Raw genomic sequence first — 20325 nt, 5'->3', positions numbered from 1 at the left:
TAAAACAGAGTTTTTAAAAGCCTTCCTTTGGAAGGAGCATGGGCAAATATACTGCTCACAAAAATCAGGGGATATTTCAAAATGAATATGAAGCGATTAAAAAAAGCATTTTTTTAATTAAACAAGAACATCAGAAAAGCAAATGACAAGTCAAAGAAAATTGTTCAATTATGCAAAGAGATGCAAAACCATCTTTTATTTCATTAGTGAAAATGCACTATACAAAAGGCTGAAAATATTGGACTATCTGCACATTCCCTGATCCCCTAATTTTTGTGAGCAATGTAGATTACACATAAAGAGGGGTGCATGACTATTCTTTTGCGTTTGTGTTGCTGCCTACTTTGCTAAAAGTATTATGAACTGCTATTCTTTTTTTCCTAGCTGTTAGATGTTGCCTGTTTCTAGCTGCAACAGACAAGGATAGTTATCAGAGGCCTGGTAAAGACAAGATGAGGACAACCTGCATTAGTTTTTCTTGGGCTCTATTGGGATTGGAACTTTTTTTCTGTAAATTTTCAGCGAAGTGATCTTATTTGTAAATCAGAAGATTAAAGGCATGCAGGTAAAGCAAAGATCACATTTCTACTTGATGCCTTTGAACCCCTTTCCTTCAGGACCTAGGGAGAACATATGGGGCTTTTGTCTTCTTTCCTTCCTTTTTAAGTTTCCGTCTGTGTCATCAACTATCACCTACGTTCCATTGCCATGGGATTTAGGTTGGTAGTTTCAGGGACATCCAATGTTTGAGATATTGTGGGTTTTCCCACATGATGGGTGGAGGATGATTGGCGATAGTGTGCATAAAAAGGCGAAATCTGTAGAGGGAGATGAGAACATTTTTTGAGGTAGAATGTTAACAGATTTGATAAGGGTATAAAACCAACCCATGATACGGCTACACTCCTCTCCGGGTTGCAGACAACATGCAGGTTGACAGAGCTGTTTCTAGGAGACTCTCAAAACCCAGGGTATGGGTGGAAACTGAAAGGGACAGCAGGCGGTGGTACATCTTAAACACAGGCTATGCAAAAGCCCCTGCAAATACTTTCGGCCCCACGCAGCTCTATAACTCTCACACGGACAGAACGTCGGCCGACTCTCGCACCCCGCTCGGGGGTACGGCGAAGGGAGAGCCACCTTCTCCGCAATCCCCCGCCCCTCAGACCCGACGCTCGCGCCCTTACCGCCTCCCCATTGGCCGAGGCGCTCGCCAATCCTGGCGAAGCGGCCCGGAGAGCGGGCCTTGGTTGGCGGAGTCGGCGCTGAGCCGCCCTCTTGATGCGGACGGGCCCCCCGCCGAGCGGGGGCGTTGCCGCGGCTGTGGCCCCGCCGGAGGCGGTCGCTGGCGCCGCTGCGTGCGGTGTGGAGCGGCGCAGGGCTCCAGCGGCAGCGGCACGGCGGGACCATGGAATGCGGAGTGCGTCTCAGGCGCCGGCGGCGGCACCGCGGACTGGTGAGTGCAGGCTGCGGCCGGCCGCGCTCCCCGGTCCCGGCCCCTTTCCTGCTTGGCTCGGGGCCGCGGGGGGTGTCCCGGGGAGGGCGGCGCGGACCCGGCTCCGCAGCCCCGCGGCCAATGAAGTTGCTGCATCGCGCCTGGCGCGCTCGGGCGGGCGGCGGGGCCCACTGCGGGCCGCGGGGCTGCTCCGCGCCTTGCTCCTCAGCCGGCTGCATCCTTCCCGCTGGCCCCCGCGCCGACCGCGGCTTCCAGCCGTCGCGACGCGGCCCGGTGGCCTATCTCCCCCAGGCTGTCCGGGGCGCGCTACCTGGCTGCAGGTGGCGCCGGGCCTCCACTCACGCCCCTCGCACGACGCCCGGGGCCGCCCCGCGTCCGGGACCTTCTCATCTCTCTCTGTTCCGCGCGCCCTCGTCCGCGTCTGGCCTAGGCCCGCGTGCCGCCGCTCTGGGGTCCTCTCAGTACTCCTGTTCGCTCTCCCCGCGCCTCTGCGCCCGAGGCCCCGCGCCTGGGGCCTCCTCCCCTGGGGCTGCGGGCCTGCGAGGGTTCTGGCCTCAGGTGCGGGCTCGGACTTTCCCCGCGAGCGGGGAAGGGGTCGGACACTGGCGAGGCGAGGAGCAGCGCGGGCAGGGCTGGGCGAGGGCTGCGCTCCCAGACTCGCGTCGTCTGCAGGAGTCGTTCCCGGGGAACCCGACTGCGCGGCGGCGGGGGCCGCGGCGCGCGGGATTCAGCGAGTGGAAAACCTTTTTCTCTCCGTCAGTGCTACTTACGGGAATTGGCGAGTTCTCGGTCTAGTCTCTCTGCAAGGAGTCGTTCTCTGGTGGGGAGCACAATTATTAATTATTTAGAAACTGAGCGATGGGTTTAGGGATGAATGGGAGCATCTCATTTTGTTACGTGCCATTCATTGGGCGGCATAGGGATTCTTTCTCGCTTGGAGATTGATGTAAAATAAACATCACAGTGCCAGCAATAATTTTTGATTTTTTTAGAAACTGAAAATTAAAAAGACTCCCTCTTGCTTTGAATCTATCCCAGTCAAGTGTATAATGGGGTAAATGGCATTTTAATGTAATATTCGGAATCCACTATTTTTTTTTTTAAATGAAAGGGGAAGGGGCTAGCCATTTGAAATATTTTGCATCTTTGAAATTCGGTTTGTCTGAAACTTAAAATGTCTGCTTCTTCATCAAAACTGAGTTTAAAGTGTTATGATTTGACTCATTTTTTTTTTCTATTGCCTCTAGGGTGAATTCTGTTGGAAGTTGGTTGCTTTTGTATATGCTTTACTCAACTTTCCTTTTCAGTTGGTGGGACAATGCAGTGATTCTTTAAAGCTAGTTCTTTCATCTGCTTGAGAGTTTAAACAAAAGAAAGCTCTTTGGGTTTGACCTTTCCCATAGACAGTTCTTGTTCTGTCTAGTCTCCTCCAGTGGTGTCTGTGGAGTACTCATTTTTCTTCATTTTTTAAGAGCTTATTTTATTTTCACAAAAGTTGTGTCTTTTCAGATGTTGAAAGATCAGTAGGATGGAAAGTTTGGTTCACTGTATTTATATATTTATTGTCTGACCTGTATTCACTGTCTCGTTGTTGTGTATTCACTGTTAAACAGTGAAAAGAAGCTTGTTCTAGAACTAATACATATAGGAATTATTTTTGCACTTCCAGTTGCTGACATGAGATTGCTTTGTAGCAATGTTTTTATCTGTTTGCTTAAAATTTATGATGTACTATACTATACTGTTCTTAAAATTCCTGAAAATAAAGGCGGAACACACTTTGGTAAGTGGTCTTGCCAACATTATAGCCTCCTCTCTGTATCCTTAATTAGACAGACTTCATACTTACCGTGGGAACCTGCATGTGGCAAGTATCCTGCTGGTTATTGGAATGTTTTGATTAAAACAACGACATTGTAAGTATTGAAAGAATTTTCTATGCTAGTGGGCCAGTACTAGTGGTCTTCTTTTTGAGTTGTGAGAACTGTCTTTGAAGGATGTTTCCCCCTCATATGCTGTTATCATTCCTTATATTTTCTTGGGAGTGGCTTCATATGCTGTACAGACCTTCACTTAAATGCTCAGCTTCTCTTTTAGTCTTTTTTTTTCTTCTGTGTACCCTGTATTTATATTTAAGGTCAGATTTTTCTTGGTACCGCTCTTGGACATTGAGAACCAAATGCTTCCAATCCATGCATTCTCCACAGCTAGTTTTTGCCCATGACTAATTTTACACTGGTAGTATAGAAATATTGTATACCAGTAAATACATAAGTGGGTAATGCATATTGTGAAATAAGTTGAGCATCCCTATTGCGATACATGGAATGAACAGTCTCGGTTCCCTTTTCCTCTACTTATTGCCACCCTAGTCCTGTTTCTCAGAGGTAGCCACGTTTAATACTACGGGGTGTAGCCTTGCAGAATTTTCCTGGTAACATTTTTTATTCAGAAGCTATTTAGTGAATTCCTGCTAAGTACCAGACACTATTTTAATACTGGGGTTGCAGAAATAAAGAGATGAGAGCCTTTAAGATGGTCATAGTCTACCAAGACACACAATTTCTGTGCAGTGCAATGAGTGCGGTGATAGAGTTGGTGAGCGGTGAGGGGTGTGAGAGCATCACCTGAATGACCTAATCCATTCATTCTCGGTTTGTTCATTCTGGTGATTTCAGAGTTTATCAAATGTCCTGGGGATACTGTTGTAAGATACCAAAAAGCTGAAAATTGATATTGATATTCTGGGAATAAAGGTTAGATTTTCCTTTCAGGCTTTCCTGTCCCGTCCCTTCTTCGGGGAGGGGAGGGAGAAGAATGTAGACGTTTCTATCTCGCAAGAACAATGGGTCATTCAGTTTTAAATCTAAAATAAAGGTTAACCTAGAAATTTCTACTCTTTCAATAGGAGGCAGAATTTATATACCACCTTGCATTGATTGTAGTTCCTCCCGCTCCCTGGAATCTTGAGGGTAAAATACCTCTAAGCTAGTGAGGGAAGATGAACCCTGAAAGATTTGTAAACATCTTTGATTGTGTTACTTTGAAAGTCTTAATGTTTCTGTGTATCCCCTAAACCAGTGGTAGTCAACCTGGTCCCTACCGCCCACTAGTGGGCGTTCCAGCTTTCATGGTGGGCGGTAGCGGAGCAACCAAAATATAAATAAAAAGATAGATTTAACTATAGTAAGTTACTTTATAAAGATTTATTCTGCCAAACTTAGTGAAAATCCGACATAAAGTACTTGGAAGTAATTATTATTCTATGCTTTAACTTGTAACTCTGCTTTATAAATTTTTTAAAGTAAAGTTACTTCCCTACTTTATAAATCACCATTACTGTAGAACTGATGGATGGTTAGAAAATTTTACTACTAATAGAGACACAAAAGTGGGCAGTAGGTATAAAAAGGTTGACTACCCCTGCCCTAAACAAATGTTTCCAGCCTATACCATGATGTCGTGCTCTCCCCCCTCGCATGTGATCAAGGATATATAAGTAGCCCCTGAACTATTTTTGGGACTGCACGATTTGAGTCTGATGCCCCGTGTCAACCATGTGCGGCCGGCATATTTAATAAATCTCCTCCTCTAATAAAACTCTTCAAAATTCATCTGGACTGGGTGTCTCTATGTGAACTCGATGAAATGAGGTACAGTGCCTTTCAGAATCTGGGGTGCGGTACTTTATAACATATGGGGGCTCGTCCAGAATCCAGTATTTCGTGTCACCGGATAGAGACACCCCGAATCAGCTGGTCTCTTCAGGGAGCTGCCCGGCCCCTCTTGAATCTCGTGGAGAGGCGCGCCATTTGAGACTTTTCAGGGCTCCCTATCTTCCTCTGGGGTCTGAACCATTCCTTGGTAAACGCCATCTGGTTCCCAAATTTGACAATTTGGATAATTCGGCAGAGAAGTCGAGGAGGTAGGTAAAGCGACTTTTTCTGCTTTACTGAACTTTCTGGCTTTCCTCTGAACTCTTGCTTTCACTTTTATGTGTCGGACTAGAATGTAGGTAGAGTGGATTTGGGGGCTTTGCTGAGTTGTGACTCCAGGGATGTGGAATCCCAGTGAGTAGGTAGGGTTTTCAAAACTACTTTGCTGGTTGTTACTAGTCTGTAGTCTTTATATTTTGAACTGGAGTTGCCGCGAAACAGACCAGACGTGGTCGTAAGTTCGTGCAGGCTCTCCAAGACTGAGATGTTGGTGGGGAGTTTTAGTGGTCCTGCCTTGGGTTCTAGTTGCACTCTCAGTGAATATCAGAAGTGAGGACATATACGTCTATCTCTAGGAAGGCTAATGGAGGTTAAATTCATCCAGGATTAGTCAGTTTCACATCGCACTGAATCAGTGGAGGCCGAGCTAACCTGGATTGATTTATCTCGACCCAAGACTTCAAGAGACGTCTCTGTGTTTGTCGAGATCTCAGTCTTTGCTTTAATGTTTCTGTCTCTAAAACTCCTGGTTAAGAAATCTCTGGTGCCGCCTGACCGGGCGGTGGCGCAGTGGATAGAGAGTCGGACTGAGATGTGGAAGACCCAGGTTTGATACCCCAAGCTTGCCAGCTTGAGCAAGGGCTCATCTGGTTTGAGCAAAAGCTCACCAGCTTGTGCCCAAGGTCGCTGGCTCGAGCAAGGGGTTACTAGGTCTGCTGAAGGCCTGCGGTCAAGGCACATATGAGAAAACAATCAATGAACAACTAAGGTGTTGCAACGCGCAACGAAAAACTAATGATTGATGCTTCTCATCTCTTTGTTCTGTCTGTCTATCCCTCTCTCTGACTCTCTCTGTCTCTGTGAAAAAAAAAAAAATCTCTGGTGCCAAGACCTGCATGCACCTGAGAGGCCACGAGGGGGAGCCTTCCCTTGTCTGTGAGGCTTTGTCTTTGTTCATCAAATTATCCGGTATTATTTAATTGAAATAGGTGTGCATTGTTTGTGTGTATAAGTCCTTTGTTCAGTGTCTAAATGTGTCTATTTGAGTTTTTTGTGTCAAAATTGGAAGCTTCTGACTAAAAAGCAGTCTTAAGTAGTGAACTACTATTCTCTTTGTTCTCAAATTAGCTTCGGGGCGCCCTGTAGGGTTGTTTCTTCTCTGAGAAAAAAAAAATCATCCTCTTGGGTTGGCTTCTTCCTCTCGTTTTGTGTAATAACTAATACCTCTGTAATCAAACACCCTCTTACTCTGGGTGCTAGTTAATTATCTATCCTATCTTTCTTGATAGTGCACTAATTCTTAGATTCTCCTGAAACAAGTTTCACTTTTGTGATAAGTAATAACAACCAGGAATTCTAATTCCCGGATAATAAGGACAGTCTAGAATATAGTAATTGGGAACCCAGGTTGTCCTGATCCATTTCCATACATTGATCGGTGGCTAAATTTAACAATGAATCCACCATAGTGGCTTAAAAGCTTGCTCAATACAGAAAGGGCTAGCAAGCAAGCGATTTAAATGAGAGAAGAGTAAAAAAGCCAAGCAGGGACGACATGGATGGGGTGGGGCCACAGCTGAGGAGAGTGGAACGTATGCATGCCCCTTCCCCTCCCCGCCGTTCTCCCGCCTCAGCCGTCACGTTGCACCTGAGCGGAAGGCAAACAGTAAACAGCAAACCAAGAGACAAGCCCCGCCACCATCAGGCACACAGTTAGGTTAGGATTCAGCTTGCTGTGTGCGGCGCAGAGGAGAAGGAGCAATGAGGTAAGGATAAAATAACTAAAATGTAGAATAGAAATTAGTTTCAAATGTCCACTGGCGGACCAAAGGAGGTTTTGCCCATTTAGAAATTATAGGGTGGAATAGTATTAAAAATTAGAACTTTGCTTTAAAAAAAAAAATCTTAAATAAAAAGAATTTAGTAATTAACAAACTGTAGGTGTGGACCTTGCTAGTTAATTTGCAGTTTCTTAAATTGCAACTCCAGAAGGAGTGATAGAATCATAAGTAATAGGACTATAGGGAATAGAATTAAAAATAAGCTCTCCGTGGGTTGCCATCCACAGGTGTAAAAAATTAGAGAAAAATTCCAACACTCTCCCGCTGGACCAAGGGGATATCCAAGTCTCTCAGTTATGTAAAAGACATGAAGTTCATAAGGAAGACCCACAGCATTAACCATAATGGTAAAAATTGTAAAAAGAATTTTCAGGGAATTGCGGGAAAAATTGGAAACCTCATATAGGCTAAAGCAACTCACTACTGGGAAAGTAATTTTGTGAAAATTATATTTAGCTACTCGAAGCAAGGCAGTTAGTTTACAGGTGGCAAATTGGTTCAAGTCCTGCTAGGGAGAAGTCCCATTATCTTGCTAAGGAGCTTGGCTACAAACTGCAGGAGAATAAAGGTAAAAGCGGCAAGCTCTCAGTTCTTGTAGTCTGCTTCCCCCTCCGGCATCCACCCCGCCCCTCATGATTGACTTTACTGTGGGTCAAAAGAAAGTTAATATCTCATTGCCAGCTGAGTAGTTTATACCAAGAATCCCTTATTGTATAAAAGTATTTTCCATGTTAAAATGTATATATTATTTTAAAGGTCTTTTGTTGATTCTTTTATTTGCTATTTTATAGCCCTGTAATATTGGAATCTTAGTTTAAATATTAGGAATTGTTAATAATGTCTTTTTATGTAATGTTAGTCATATCTTGGAACTGCATATATCATATTTTTATTAAAATTTCTTTTGAATGCTAATGAACTGAATTATTCAGCAGTGAAGAGACTCTGGAATTCTAAAGGAGGCACAAAAAACCCTGTTTTTCTTGAATTGATCCAGCTAATAACATTGCTTTTGTCTTTTTCCAAAGGTTTATATAAACAGATAAGGACCCTCAAGACCCTCAGCAAGATCTTCTGAGCATGGCTTTTAAGGTCTATAATGACCAAGGTAGTAACAGAAAAGGCAAATAGGTCAGGAAATACCAGCTTTTGGCATATACTCTTAAAGGCTCCAGCACCCCAAAGGGCTTCATAGGATTTCATCAGGGCCCTACTTCAAGAGTGGAAAAAAAGGTCATTAAACTGAGGCCTGCCAGGCTTCTCGGCCCAACCAGGGGACACGTCTTTGCTGTGGAAAAAGGGACACGAGAAGGTAAGCTGCCCCCTTGCTCCACAGAGGGAGGGTTCAGTCTCTTCTAGTCCTGCTCCAGCTACCTGTGACCTGACCTTGCCCAGTATACTGGGAATTGCCACTGAAGGCTAAAGGTGCCCAATGCCAGCCATTGGCTCCATCTCACGACATCGTTCATGAGCCTAAGGTATTTCTTCCAAGTAGCAGGTAAACTGATCTCATTTCTTGTGAACACAAGGGCCATCTACTATGCCTTGCCTGAATATTTGAGTTTTAGTTATCCCTCGAAGATCTCTACTGTGGGTATTGACAGTCTAATTTTATTGCTTTATTTAATGTATAGTGTCTCCTTTATTCCTCTTGTCTCAATGCCCCATGCCTATTGTAGATGGGGACCTGCTCCTAATTCCACCTAGAAGCAGTGATCATTAGGACTTAAACTCTAGCTGCAAAGTGTAGAATGTGACCACAACTCCCTTGCCTTATGGACTTTTCCTGAATGTGTGTAACTCCTGTTCCTTGGGACATTTCTCAGACTAATAAGATTGAATTACATTGGCAAATAATATAAAGCAGCAATAGTGTCAACATAGACTTAGTAAAATTATGTTAATATGTTAACATTTGTGCCTGTAAGAATTTTATTTTGAATCCTGTTATATTAGTTAGAATTTTATTTTTATTTAATAATCTAGTAGGCTTTAGTCACTTTATTGTATTAAGATGCTTGTTATAGTATTTGTTAACATTAGCTATTTGAATTTTATTGTTAATTGTATATTTTTCCAGGCTGCCTCAAAGTTGGAACATAGATGCCACCCAGAACCAGTGGAGTCTTGGGACCCTTATTGCCAGAGGTTTATTCGAAACCAATTAGAAAAAGATTTGGCCAATTAGAAAAGCCAAACTTAGAATCTGTTACAGAAGGCATAATATCTGAATGTTTAGTTTATGCCCAGGTGAATACTAAGCAAAATAAGGAAATTATAGAAAACACAGGGAAAAAGGAATTTTTGCAAGTACACATTTAAAATAGACTTTAATAAAATAATTAACAGTTGTTTTGAAATGGCTATATAAAATTCTTTCCAGGTTTAGCTTACCCATTCTAGTATTTGGACCTGCATTTATGTCCACAGTTTCAAAGCTAGTAGGATAAGAACCCAATATTAATTAGAAACTAATTTGAAATTACATTGTGCCCACGTGTACCAAAAGGTCCAGGCAAGTAAATTGCATGAATCAAATAGTAAAAGAAATGAAACCACCCTTTCTCTTAAGTACTTGCAGGATTTACAGGTTACTCAGTAAACTGTTCAAAGACTGTCCAAGAGGCGCTTCCAGCATTACATCACCCAAGGACTGACTTTCATGTGGACGGGTCCACACACTGTGATCCTGACCACTCCCACTGCTGCTAAGGTAGAAAAACGGCGTGCCCTACTCCAACCACAAACCAGAAGCTGGTTGGTCTATGGTACGGCGAATGTATGAAAAACTCACTGAGAACTTCTTTTTATCAGACTTTGGGTAAAGGGAAACTAGGGTAAAAGGAAAGTCAACTTAATTGTCACTAAAGGTTAAAGGCTTTAAAATTAAGAGTTCTGAGTAAAGGTAAATTGTTACAAAGGCCAATTTGTTTTATATAAATTGCAAAAAGGATTGTATAGTTAATAGGAAATTAATTAGTAATATTTATTTCTTTAATGACTGTATTGCTATTAATGCTGTCTGTTAAATATCCATTACATGTTATAAGTTAATATCCCTAGACAGCAGCCTCATACTCTTTAGTAAATTAAGTCAAGGATTTGACTTAGGAAATAGAACCAGTGGGGAATGTTGTAAGGTACCAAAAAGCTGAAAATTAATATTGATATTCTGGGAGGAAAGGTCAGGCTTTTCTATCAGGCTTTCCTGTCCAGTCCTTCCTTTGGGGAGGGGAGGGAGAAGAATGTAGAAGTTCCTGGCTTGCAAGAACAATGGGTCATTCAGTTTCAAATCTAAAATAAAGGTTAACCAAGAAACTTCTTCTCTTTCAATAGGAGGCATAATTTGCATAACACCTTGCACTGATTGTAGTTCCCCCCCTCCCTGGCATCTTGAGGGTAACATATCTCTAGGCTAGTGAGTGAAGATGAACCCTGAAAGATTTGTAAACATCTTTGATTGTATTACCTTGAAAGTCTTAATGTTTCTGTGTATCCCCTAAACAAATGTTGTCAGCCTATACCATGATGTCATGCTCTCCCCCGCCCGTGTGTAATCAAGGGTGTATAAGCAGCCCCTGAACTATTTTTGGGGACTGCATGATTTGGGTCTGATGCCCTGTGTCAGCTGTATGTGGCCAGTATATTTAATAAATCTCTTCCTCTAATAAAGCTCTTCAGAATGCATCTGGACTGGGTGTCTCTACGTGAACTCGATGAAATGAGTTATAGTGCCTTTCAGAATCTGGGGTGCGGTACTTTATACAAAGCTAAACCAGGTGGACACCTCTATCAGCCCCAGATGAGCTTATTGTTCAGTTCTGTTCTTTGACAGATTTAACCATTGACTACAAAACAGTGCATGGTAAGTGCTTTGAAAGGGCCAGCACAGGAGCTCACAGGATGACTCAACCCACGCTTAGGGACTAGTCAGAAAGATAAGAAAAACTTCCCAGAGAAGTATGAGTGCAGGAATTGGTCAGAGTCTGGGTAGAGGAGACAGTGTACAAAGTCTTGTTTGGGGGACAGGGTGCACTGGAGCAACTGAAAACAGTTTAGTTTGGCGGTGCTGTAGTGCAAGGGCCAGGAAGTGGCAGGAGTGAGATGGGAGAAGAAACTAGGGGCCATGGCTTGTGATTCTTGTTATTGTTATAAGGACCCCTCAATGAACGATAGGCAACAGTTGAATTCTGAGCCAAAGAAGGACATGATCAAATTTGCCCTTGGACAATGGATAGAAGAGGTAAGACTGGAAGGAGGGATACTTGAGGAGATAGAATTCGAGGACTTAGTTGTTTGTTGTGACTGTGTGTGGTGGGGGAGTTGAGGGAGGATGGTGTTAAGGGCAGTGCTGAGTTCTGGCTGGATGGTTGAGGGTGATGGCGCTATCCTTAGGAGGCAGGAGGGGAAGCAGCAGCTAATTTGGGGGAGAGATGATTGTTCACTTGTAAGTTTAAGGTGCCTGTGGGACGTAGTGATCAGTTGGCTACATTAGGGATCTGGACATCAGGAGGCATCTGGACTGGGGACACATTTGAGGGTTTGTAAAGCCAGTAGCCAGGGCCACCATCACAGCATCCTGGCCTATGCAGGTTCGCATTGGATTCGGACAGTCGGTAAAGAAACAACAGCCAAAAGTTGATGGGCCATCATCTTTAGTCCTAGCTTGCACCCGGTGGGCAAGTAAAAACACACACTGGGCTCCAAAACCCACTCATTCAGTGCTCACAAAGCTACTGACTTATCCGAGTTTCCTAGAATCAAAGGTTTCTAGCTCACCAGACTTATTCACCTCTGTTCTCCATCTCCTTCCTTCTCCCTGCACAAACTGCACAAACTAGCTTCTCACTCAGCACTCCACCATCTTGGCTGCTTCTCCTGGACTCTTCCACATGGGCTCTCTCTGCTCTCTGCTGTCTCCTCTAATGCTAATCTCAGGAACCGAGAGAGCAAGCTCCCGTTCCACCCCCATTTTATAGTGTAGACATCAAAACCTTTAATCCAATATACAAAATAGGGAAACCTCTAATACAAAGTCACTTACCTGAGGCATGATGGGATTGCACCACCCCACATCAAAAAGAGTGGGAAAGGCTTAGTCTTAAAACCAAGTCCCAGGCTACAAGGATCCTGCCTGCCCACAGCCTGCCCCCAACACACATTAATATCACCTGGGCAACTGGCCTCCATGTGGGCAGCACCATCTTTAACAAAGTGAGCATAATATATTTTATCTTGCCCAACAGGATTCTTGGCACCATAGCTCCTAAATTCTTTGCTGAAGTGCTGCAGTGAACTCACAGGGAGACTGCAGATTATTAAATTGTTGAAGGAAACCCAGCACTGTGTAACATCTGTCCAACCCTGTGCAAACTACAAATTCAGAGTAATTATTGATAGGTTGCACTGCATTCTCTTTGATTATGTCATCTTTGTAAAGCTGAGTGTTTCAGCAGCTGCTGTTCCATGTGTGGGAAGCTGGAACAGGAAATGAAGGAGGTGATATCCAGTCTGAGAAGTTGTGAGGTGCTCAACATGTGTACATATACCATGAGTAAATGCTTGTGGTTTATTAAAAATAAAATAAACACTCATTTTTCTCTCAGTTGAAGTGTGTTTTTGTTCCAAATGGGCACTAAGCTATTAAGACAGGGGTCAGGAATCATTTTGGCTGAGAGAGCCATGAACGCCACATATTTTAAAATATAATTCCGTGAAAGCATACAACGACCCGTGTATGTTACTCATTATTCAATAAAAATTTGATGTTGTCCCGGAGGACAGCTGTGATTGGCTCCAGCCGCCTGCAACCATGAACATGAGGGGTAGGAATTGAATGGATTGTAATACATGAGAATGTTTTATATTTTTAACATTATTTTTTTATTAAAGATTTGTCTGCGAGCCAGATGCAGCCATCAAAAGAGCTACATCTGGCTCCCGAGCCATAGGTTCCCGACCCCTGTATTAGGACATAACTACTTAGTGATTTGAATTTATCTTGATTCCATTACTTAATAGCCATTTCTTTTGGCCTGAGATGCTAAGGATGCAGTGGACAGAGAGACTTCTAGGACCTCTGCCGTTGCCAGTGTTTGTTAATGGAGGCTCTTGGGGTAGATGAGATTATTCAAGAAGCGTGTAAAGAGTGAGAAAATGAGTGATGTCGAACGTGATCTGAGGAACTCTTGTGTTTGAAAGATACGGAGGACACCAGACTCCCATACTGCGACCGAGAAGGATGGGGCCTGTGGGGGCATGGATGGTGTCTTGGAAGCCATGGTCGAAGGGAACCTCAGTATGGAGGGCCGTCAGCCGTCAGGAGGTCATTAATAATATAGTTGACGGCACTGGTGACACAGTGATGGGGACAGGAGTGAGATGGCCAGTTTGTAAGGGTTTAATAGTGAGTGGGAGTCAGGATAGAGCCAGTTCATGTGGACAGCTCAAGAAGTTTGGTCACGATGTGTAGGCAGTTGGGTAAAGGGGAAAACTTTTTCTTTTTTAATGGAATGCTTTGAGCATGTTAAAGAATCCAGAGGGAGAGGATACTGGAGAGAGATCCAATTGGATAGTGGTTTCAGTTTCCATTGGGCTTAGTCCTAGAACAGAACTACTGATTTTGGCAGGAAGAGTCTCAGGGTATCCTTATTGCTGTGGATTAAAGAGTGAATGGTGCTGCAGGCTGTGTGGGGGTGGGGCAGCCGCTGGGTAGATTGTGTACCGGAGACTAGATGTCACTAGAGAGGGACATCTGGTTGGTGCAGAGTGAATTTTTTTGACAGTGACTTTATTTCCTGAATAAAAAATTATTTTTAAAGATGATTATATTCTTCCTTTCTTAGGTCATTTTTTCTTAGAACTGGTTGGTCCTTCTGACAGTGGGGTCCTCTGGGCATGGCTTTGCCTTTTTCAAGCTCCTGGTATCCTCTGGAAGTCGTATCTGTCTGTGACAGATCTCTATGTCTGTCTTGTGTTTGTTAGTTTTTTTTTTTTTTTCTGTTAGAGCCTGTCCTTCTACATTGAAAGATGTCCTCAGATTAGAGTATTTTTCCACCTCAGAGTTTACTCATACTCTCTGGAGCCAGTCCTGTTCTGTTTCTTCTTCCCTGGACCCATGCCTCTTCTCTCTGAGGTGAGCTCTTTCTTTGACTTTTTTTTTTAAATTTTAAACATGCCAAACATTTAGGGTATTTTCTCATCTTTCAGGTTTACTAGAGCTTCTAGGGCTTGACTCAGCATCTGGGATCATTTCTCAACTTTTTCCTTGTGACATTTCCCCGGGGGCCTGTTCTTAGAATGCACTCTGATCTCTTGGGAGCAGTGGTCTTGAAATGGCTCTAAAGCAGCGGTTCTCAACCTGTGGGTCGCGACCCTGGCGGGGGTCGAACGACCAAAACACAGGAGTCGCCTAAAGCCATCGGAAATACATATTTTATTTATGCTCTAAAGATTGATGTGTATGTATTCTTGAACTTTTTTAGTGTTTTATGTATTTTAATTATTTATTTTAATTTTTACTTTATGTTTCTTTTCATTTGCCCTTGAGTACTCCTTTTTCTCTAGCAGTGGAAAGTGGTATTGGATTTTTAAATGTTGTGCTCAGTGCATGCTGAAGATTTTATTGCTGTGCTATCGCAGAGCCATGTTAGTGCAGCTCATAGCATCCTCTCACTGAGGGCTGTTACCCATTTTGTGCACGTGAACAGTTCAGTGACATTACATTGTGATATAAAAATGTGGGTGTGATTGTGAACTAGAATCTATGTGGCCATATTTTGTCAGTTAAATGGATGAAATGTGTTCTTTGCATGTAGTAGATCCTGAACAAATATTTTTTCATTGACTGAATATGTCATATCTGTTGATTCATGGACACATAATAAGCCTAACACTATCACTACTAGGTAATTTGGAAAATGGTCTGAGTTCTTTTTCCCTACGGTACTTTTTTCAGCTCCCCAAATATATATGTGACATATTAATTTTTGTTTTTTGCCTGTTTTGTTATATAGTCCTGTTTAGGGTATTACCTAGGCAGGTTTTAGCTCTGAATTGGTTTTATAACTCTTTGCTGGGACGTATTTTTTCCTCAGTTTATGGAGAGGCTTATGGATTTAAATTGCTCCCTGTGGTATATGGAAGGAACAGTGTCTAAACACAGATAAAAGTTTCTAGTTTAGTTTGATGGGTGACATTAACCAGGAGGTTGCAAGGTACAGAGAGGCTTATGTTGTCCATTCTGAGAGACCTGAGAATGAGGAGGAAAAGACTAACCATCTCTTCAAAAGTAAGATCATAGTTTATTTGTGGGTAATTATAATTTTCCAGTATAGGAAATGTGTCCATTTTCAACGGAAAGAAAAACACATTTTGTTCTGTAACCAGCCTTATAGAATTTAAAGCACATTTTATTCTTGGTTTTCCGTAGTATTTATCTCCCATTTTTGTACATTGTTTAGAATTAATTATCTTGATTTTTTATTTAAAGACCAGAAATACACAGAAACACACAAATTCCCCAGTCACCTCTCTTCAGGTTTTAATTGTACACTGCAAGCAACTTTGATTCCAAAGGCTTTACTAAAATGTGAATTGTTCTTTGAAATTTCCCAGGGAGGAAGATTATTAAAATGTTATTCCTTTTTACCTGACCTGTGGTGGCGCAGTGGATAAAGCGTCCACCTGGAAATGCTGAGGTCGCCAGTTCGAAACCCTGGGCTTGCCTGGTCAAGGCACATATGGGAGTTGATGCTTCCAGCTCCTCCCCCCTTTCTCTCTCTCTGTCTCTCCTCTCTCTCTCTGTCTCTCTCTCCTCTCTAAAATGAATAAACTAAAAAAAAAAATAAACACAAAATGTTACTCCTTTTTGAAAGTTGGCTTTGTAATTTTGTATGGTTATAAGGCTTATCAATGATAATGAAGTTCATACCTGATCCTAAGCTATAATTAAAATTTTCGTAGGTTCTGTGCTGTTTGTTCATTGTGTTACATAGGCTAATTAAACACTTTTTCCATTTCTGACATATCCAGCTCCCTCTATACTACCTTTAAAAAAAATTAAACCTCAGGACATCATTTGAAAAAATTATATCGGAATTAGGCATTCAAGGGACAGAATTTTTCTTTGAAGCTACATTTATGGTTACTTATTCTTGCTAGACAGGAATTTAGAAGTTTGTGGTTTCATTTCTTAGCCTATTTAGTTTCTAATGATAGTCAACTTTCATTGAGATAAAATATATTGCCTTGCATTTTAATATTTCTCAGCTGGTTATTTCTCTTTTGGAAACTGTGTATCCAAAAATTTAGATCAACTGGGCATCAGTGAAAGTAAAAAATAGTTTAAATGGAATATGTACTTTATCCAAATTTTTATTTCTCATTTGCTTATGATTTTATTGAACATAAACAGTTAAGGTTTGTCTCACTCATCTCCCATTAAATAAAGATTTGAATTAGTTTATTGAAATATATGTAATAATCAAGCTGAGTATAAATGGTGAGAATCAAAATTATATGGGGATGAGGAATTAAAAGAGTAAGAACTATACTTTGAATGACACTCAAGTGTCCCCCAGGTCAGCGTTTTCCATGTATTGGGCTAACTTTATTAAATGCAAGATTTCAGTGACTCAGCACAAGAAACATCTGTTTCTCATGCACATTGAAGTTCAGTGCTCTGGTTCTCATGGGGTGGTCCTCCACAGGACCCACCATTCAGGTAGTCAGGCTTTTTTTTTTTTTACACATTGTGACTCCTCCTCCAAAAGGAAGGGGGAACCTGCTCAGGTTATCTGGTGGGTGGGGAAAGAACAAAGTCTGTGGGAGGTTTTATGGGCCATACTCAGACATGGCCTTATTTAAGTTAGTTAATGCTAAAAAACGTAGCCTCACGTGAAGAGAGCACATGGATAATGGTTATACAACCAGTTTGTCTCAGGCTGGTAGGAATTTGGCTGAGCATCCTGATGGCCAGAATGAAAGGGAAACATCCTTAGTTTTACATGGTAATTCTCAACATCCGTAACAAACATACCAGTTTTTGTTCCTTAAAATGTTTCTTGACTTCACACTTGGGGCTTCATATAGGTTGCATTGAAAACTAGTGTGTGGCATGCTCAGTGACATTACTACAGCACCTAGAACAGCGGTTCTGCTGAGGCTTATTATTGTAATGTTCTTACATGAAGTTAAATGCACCTCAGAAACATTTCCGGGTCAAACTAATGTGGTTTATATACTTTCTAGTTGCAAGAATTGCATATCCTTCAAATAGCCATTCAGGAATATAATTAATATCAAATGTATTTTTTGGTAAAAGATGTGTAGAAGCTAGCTAGCTTGGCATTATTTTCCTGATGAAGTTGGAGTGCTGGTATTTTATGTTGTCAATTGAAGGTAACTTTGAGACCAGGAACAGAGACATGATTGATTAATTCAGTCGATGTACTGTTTGCCAAGCTTGTTCTAGAACAAGGGCTGGTGAACGACAGTTCATGGGCCACATCTTGACTTTTGCCTGATTTTGTAAAGAAAACTGTGTTGGGACACAGAATGCCCATTTGCCTTTTGCCTGATTTTGTAAAGAAAACTGTGTTGGGACACAGAATGCCCATTTGTTCATGTATTGCCTGTGGCTGCCTTCCTGGTGCAAGGCAGAGTTGAGGAGAGAGCGACAGGGACTGTCTAACTTTCCAAGTATAAAATCGGTACTCCTCTGACCCTTCACAGCAGAAATTTCCGACCTGTGCTCTAGAGTAGTGGTCCCCAACCTTTTTTGGGCCACGGACTGGTTTAATGTCAGAAAATATTTTCACAGACCGGCCTTTAGGGTGGGACGGATAAATGTATCACGTGACCGAGACAAGCGTCAAGAGTGAGTCTTAAGATGAATGTAACAGGGAATCTGGTCATTTAAAAAAAATAAAATATCATTCAGACTTAAATATAAAACGGAAATAATGTAAGTTATTTATTCTTTCTCTGTGGACTGGTACCAAATGGCCCACGGACCAGTACTGGTCCACAGCCCGGGGGTTGGGGACCACTGCTCTAGAGCAGGGGTCTCAAACTCAACTCAGCATGTGGGCCGCAGAGCAAGATCACAGCTGTTCAGCGGGCCACACTAGGTCTACAAAAGGCAACTGTTACACAACACTTTTCTCACTGCAGTTGAAAACAAAAAAAAATCAGTACAACAAGCACAATCGTACATGCAGTTTACTCAGTGTCACAAAACGACCAGAAACTGTAGTTCGCATCACAACTGCTGTTAACTAAGCTAATATCTAGCTAGGATGCTAGAGAAATGAAAAATACAAGTAGGCCCCTAGGCTTATTTAATTTTATCCAAAATATTTTGAACTTCGTGGATTAGTCTGCGGGCCACACAAAATTGTTCGGCGGGCTGCGAGTTTGAGACCCCTGCTCTAGAGGATGAATTCCTGCCCCTTCTTATGGAGCTCACATTCTAGTGGGGGAGAGAGATAGTAAATAAACAATATTAAGATATGTCTTAGTAATGGCTATAAAGAAATAAAGCAAGCAAGGAAAGAGAGTGTCAGAGACTATTTTTGACAGTGTCGTCAGGGAAGGCATTTCTGAGGTGACATTTGAGCAGATGCATGAATGGAGGTGGAGACGTGAACCAGTCAGGCAAATACTTTGGGAAAAGAGCTTCTGTGGGGGAAGACACACAAGTGCAAAGGCCCTTGAAGTAAAAAGGTAGTATGAGTGAGTGCGGGTATGTATGGTCGTAGAGGTGATAAAGGGCCAGATCATGTAGGGCCCATGGACTGTGTTGATACTTTGCATTTTATTCTGAGATGGAAAGCCATTGCAAGGTTGTGAGTGGAAAAATGATGTCTCCTTTGACTTAGATTTTAAAAGGATCATGAGGAGTGCTGTGTAGAGACTAGATTGGAGGGATCAAGCATAGAAGGAACGTGTGTCTCTGTGCTAGGCCATGCTAGATGCTGAGGATATCAAGATGAATTAAAGGGTTCCTGTCTCCAAGGGGCTGACAGGATACTAGCTGAGAATAACAAGCACACAGTCCACTGTGGTGTACTGCAACCAGTGGGAAAGCAAGAGGTACCATGGGATTGCAGAGGAGGGTGCTTGAGCTGGACTTGCCGTGACGCCTCACCTGAGAACTGGAGGACGCTAATGTATATTTGGCCATTCTATACCTGAGGTCTGGGAACCTTAGGACAACATAAACAGACATAGTCAGATCGTTAATGATTCTGCCATAGAGCAGAGGTGGCGGTGGGTTTCAGATCATAGTGAGTGCTCTCTGGAGCATTGTGGGAGAATGATTCTAGACAGCATCAAGGCCCAATGGGGGACAGTGCGGTGGGCATTGAAGCGGTGGGGGTGGTGTCTGCCATCTTGCCAGAGAGGAGGACCAGGGTAACTTTGGTCTGGATGAATAAGTACCATATGGCTCTAGAAAAGTCTCAGAATTTGTCCATAGAATATATTGCAGAGCATTGCTGACTTTTCCCATCGGCCCAGCAGCATGAATTAGTTGTAAAATGTACCTCTGAGGAATTAGACAAATTGATAATGCTGTCTGGGAATTATTGGATATGATCCATTAGAGTTTGGAGGATGTCTGTAAAATGATTTTTATTTTTTAGAGGTGATATTCAGCCATTTTGGATAATAATTAGCTGCCATTTTTATTGGTGTAGAGAGTATTTTGTTGGTTATTACCTTTCTGTTCTCTATAATAGAGTATCTAGGTCATCCAAGAAGAATTTTAGTGATTATGATACAAGCTTTAAAAGAAATGGATACTTCACTGTCATAGAGGGAAATTTTTTAACACTATCTTTGTAATTGATAGAATGAAATTTAATAAGGCTGTAAAAGATTTGAACAATTAATGGACTTGCTTTGCCTGCCTAGAATTGTCCCTAATGACTGAGCACACATTCATAAACAGTATCGTTTGACATTCACCCAAGCTGTCAGCTTGTGGGGCGAAAGCAAGTCTCAGTATATTTCAGAGGATTGAAATCAAACAGAATAGTATTCTCGAAATTAAACTAAAATCAATAGCAGAATGAAACTAGCAAATCTT

General features: G+C 42.3%; 1 protein-coding gene across 6 annotated transcripts in view; it reads left to right on the top strand.

Annotated features, from left to right (window-relative positions):
• The first annotated feature begins 1345 nt into the window (after positions 1-1345).
• The window catches only part of WASF3 (WASP family member 3), a 193169-nt gene continuing 174189 nt past the window's right edge, over positions 1346-20325 (top strand). For 2 of the 6 annotated variants that reach the window (XM_066369231.1, XM_066369230.1), the window contains exon 1: positions 1356-1456. The gene's annotated coding sequence lies outside the window, so the exon portion shown is untranslated. Of the gene's footprint in view, positions 1457-11077; positions 11098-20325 lie in introns of those variants that run through there. The other 4 variants (XM_066369236.1, XM_066369229.1, XM_066369238.1 and 1 more) reach the window with 4 other exon arrangements.

Source organism: Saccopteryx leptura, chromosome 2 (genome assembly GCF_036850995.1).
Source record: "Saccopteryx leptura isolate mSacLep1 chromosome 2, mSacLep1_pri_phased_curated, whole genome shotgun sequence".
Lineage (NCBI taxonomy): Eukaryota > Metazoa > Chordata > Mammalia > Chiroptera > Emballonuridae > Saccopteryx > Saccopteryx leptura.
This window is presented reverse-complemented; position numbering and strand designations above follow the sequence as displayed.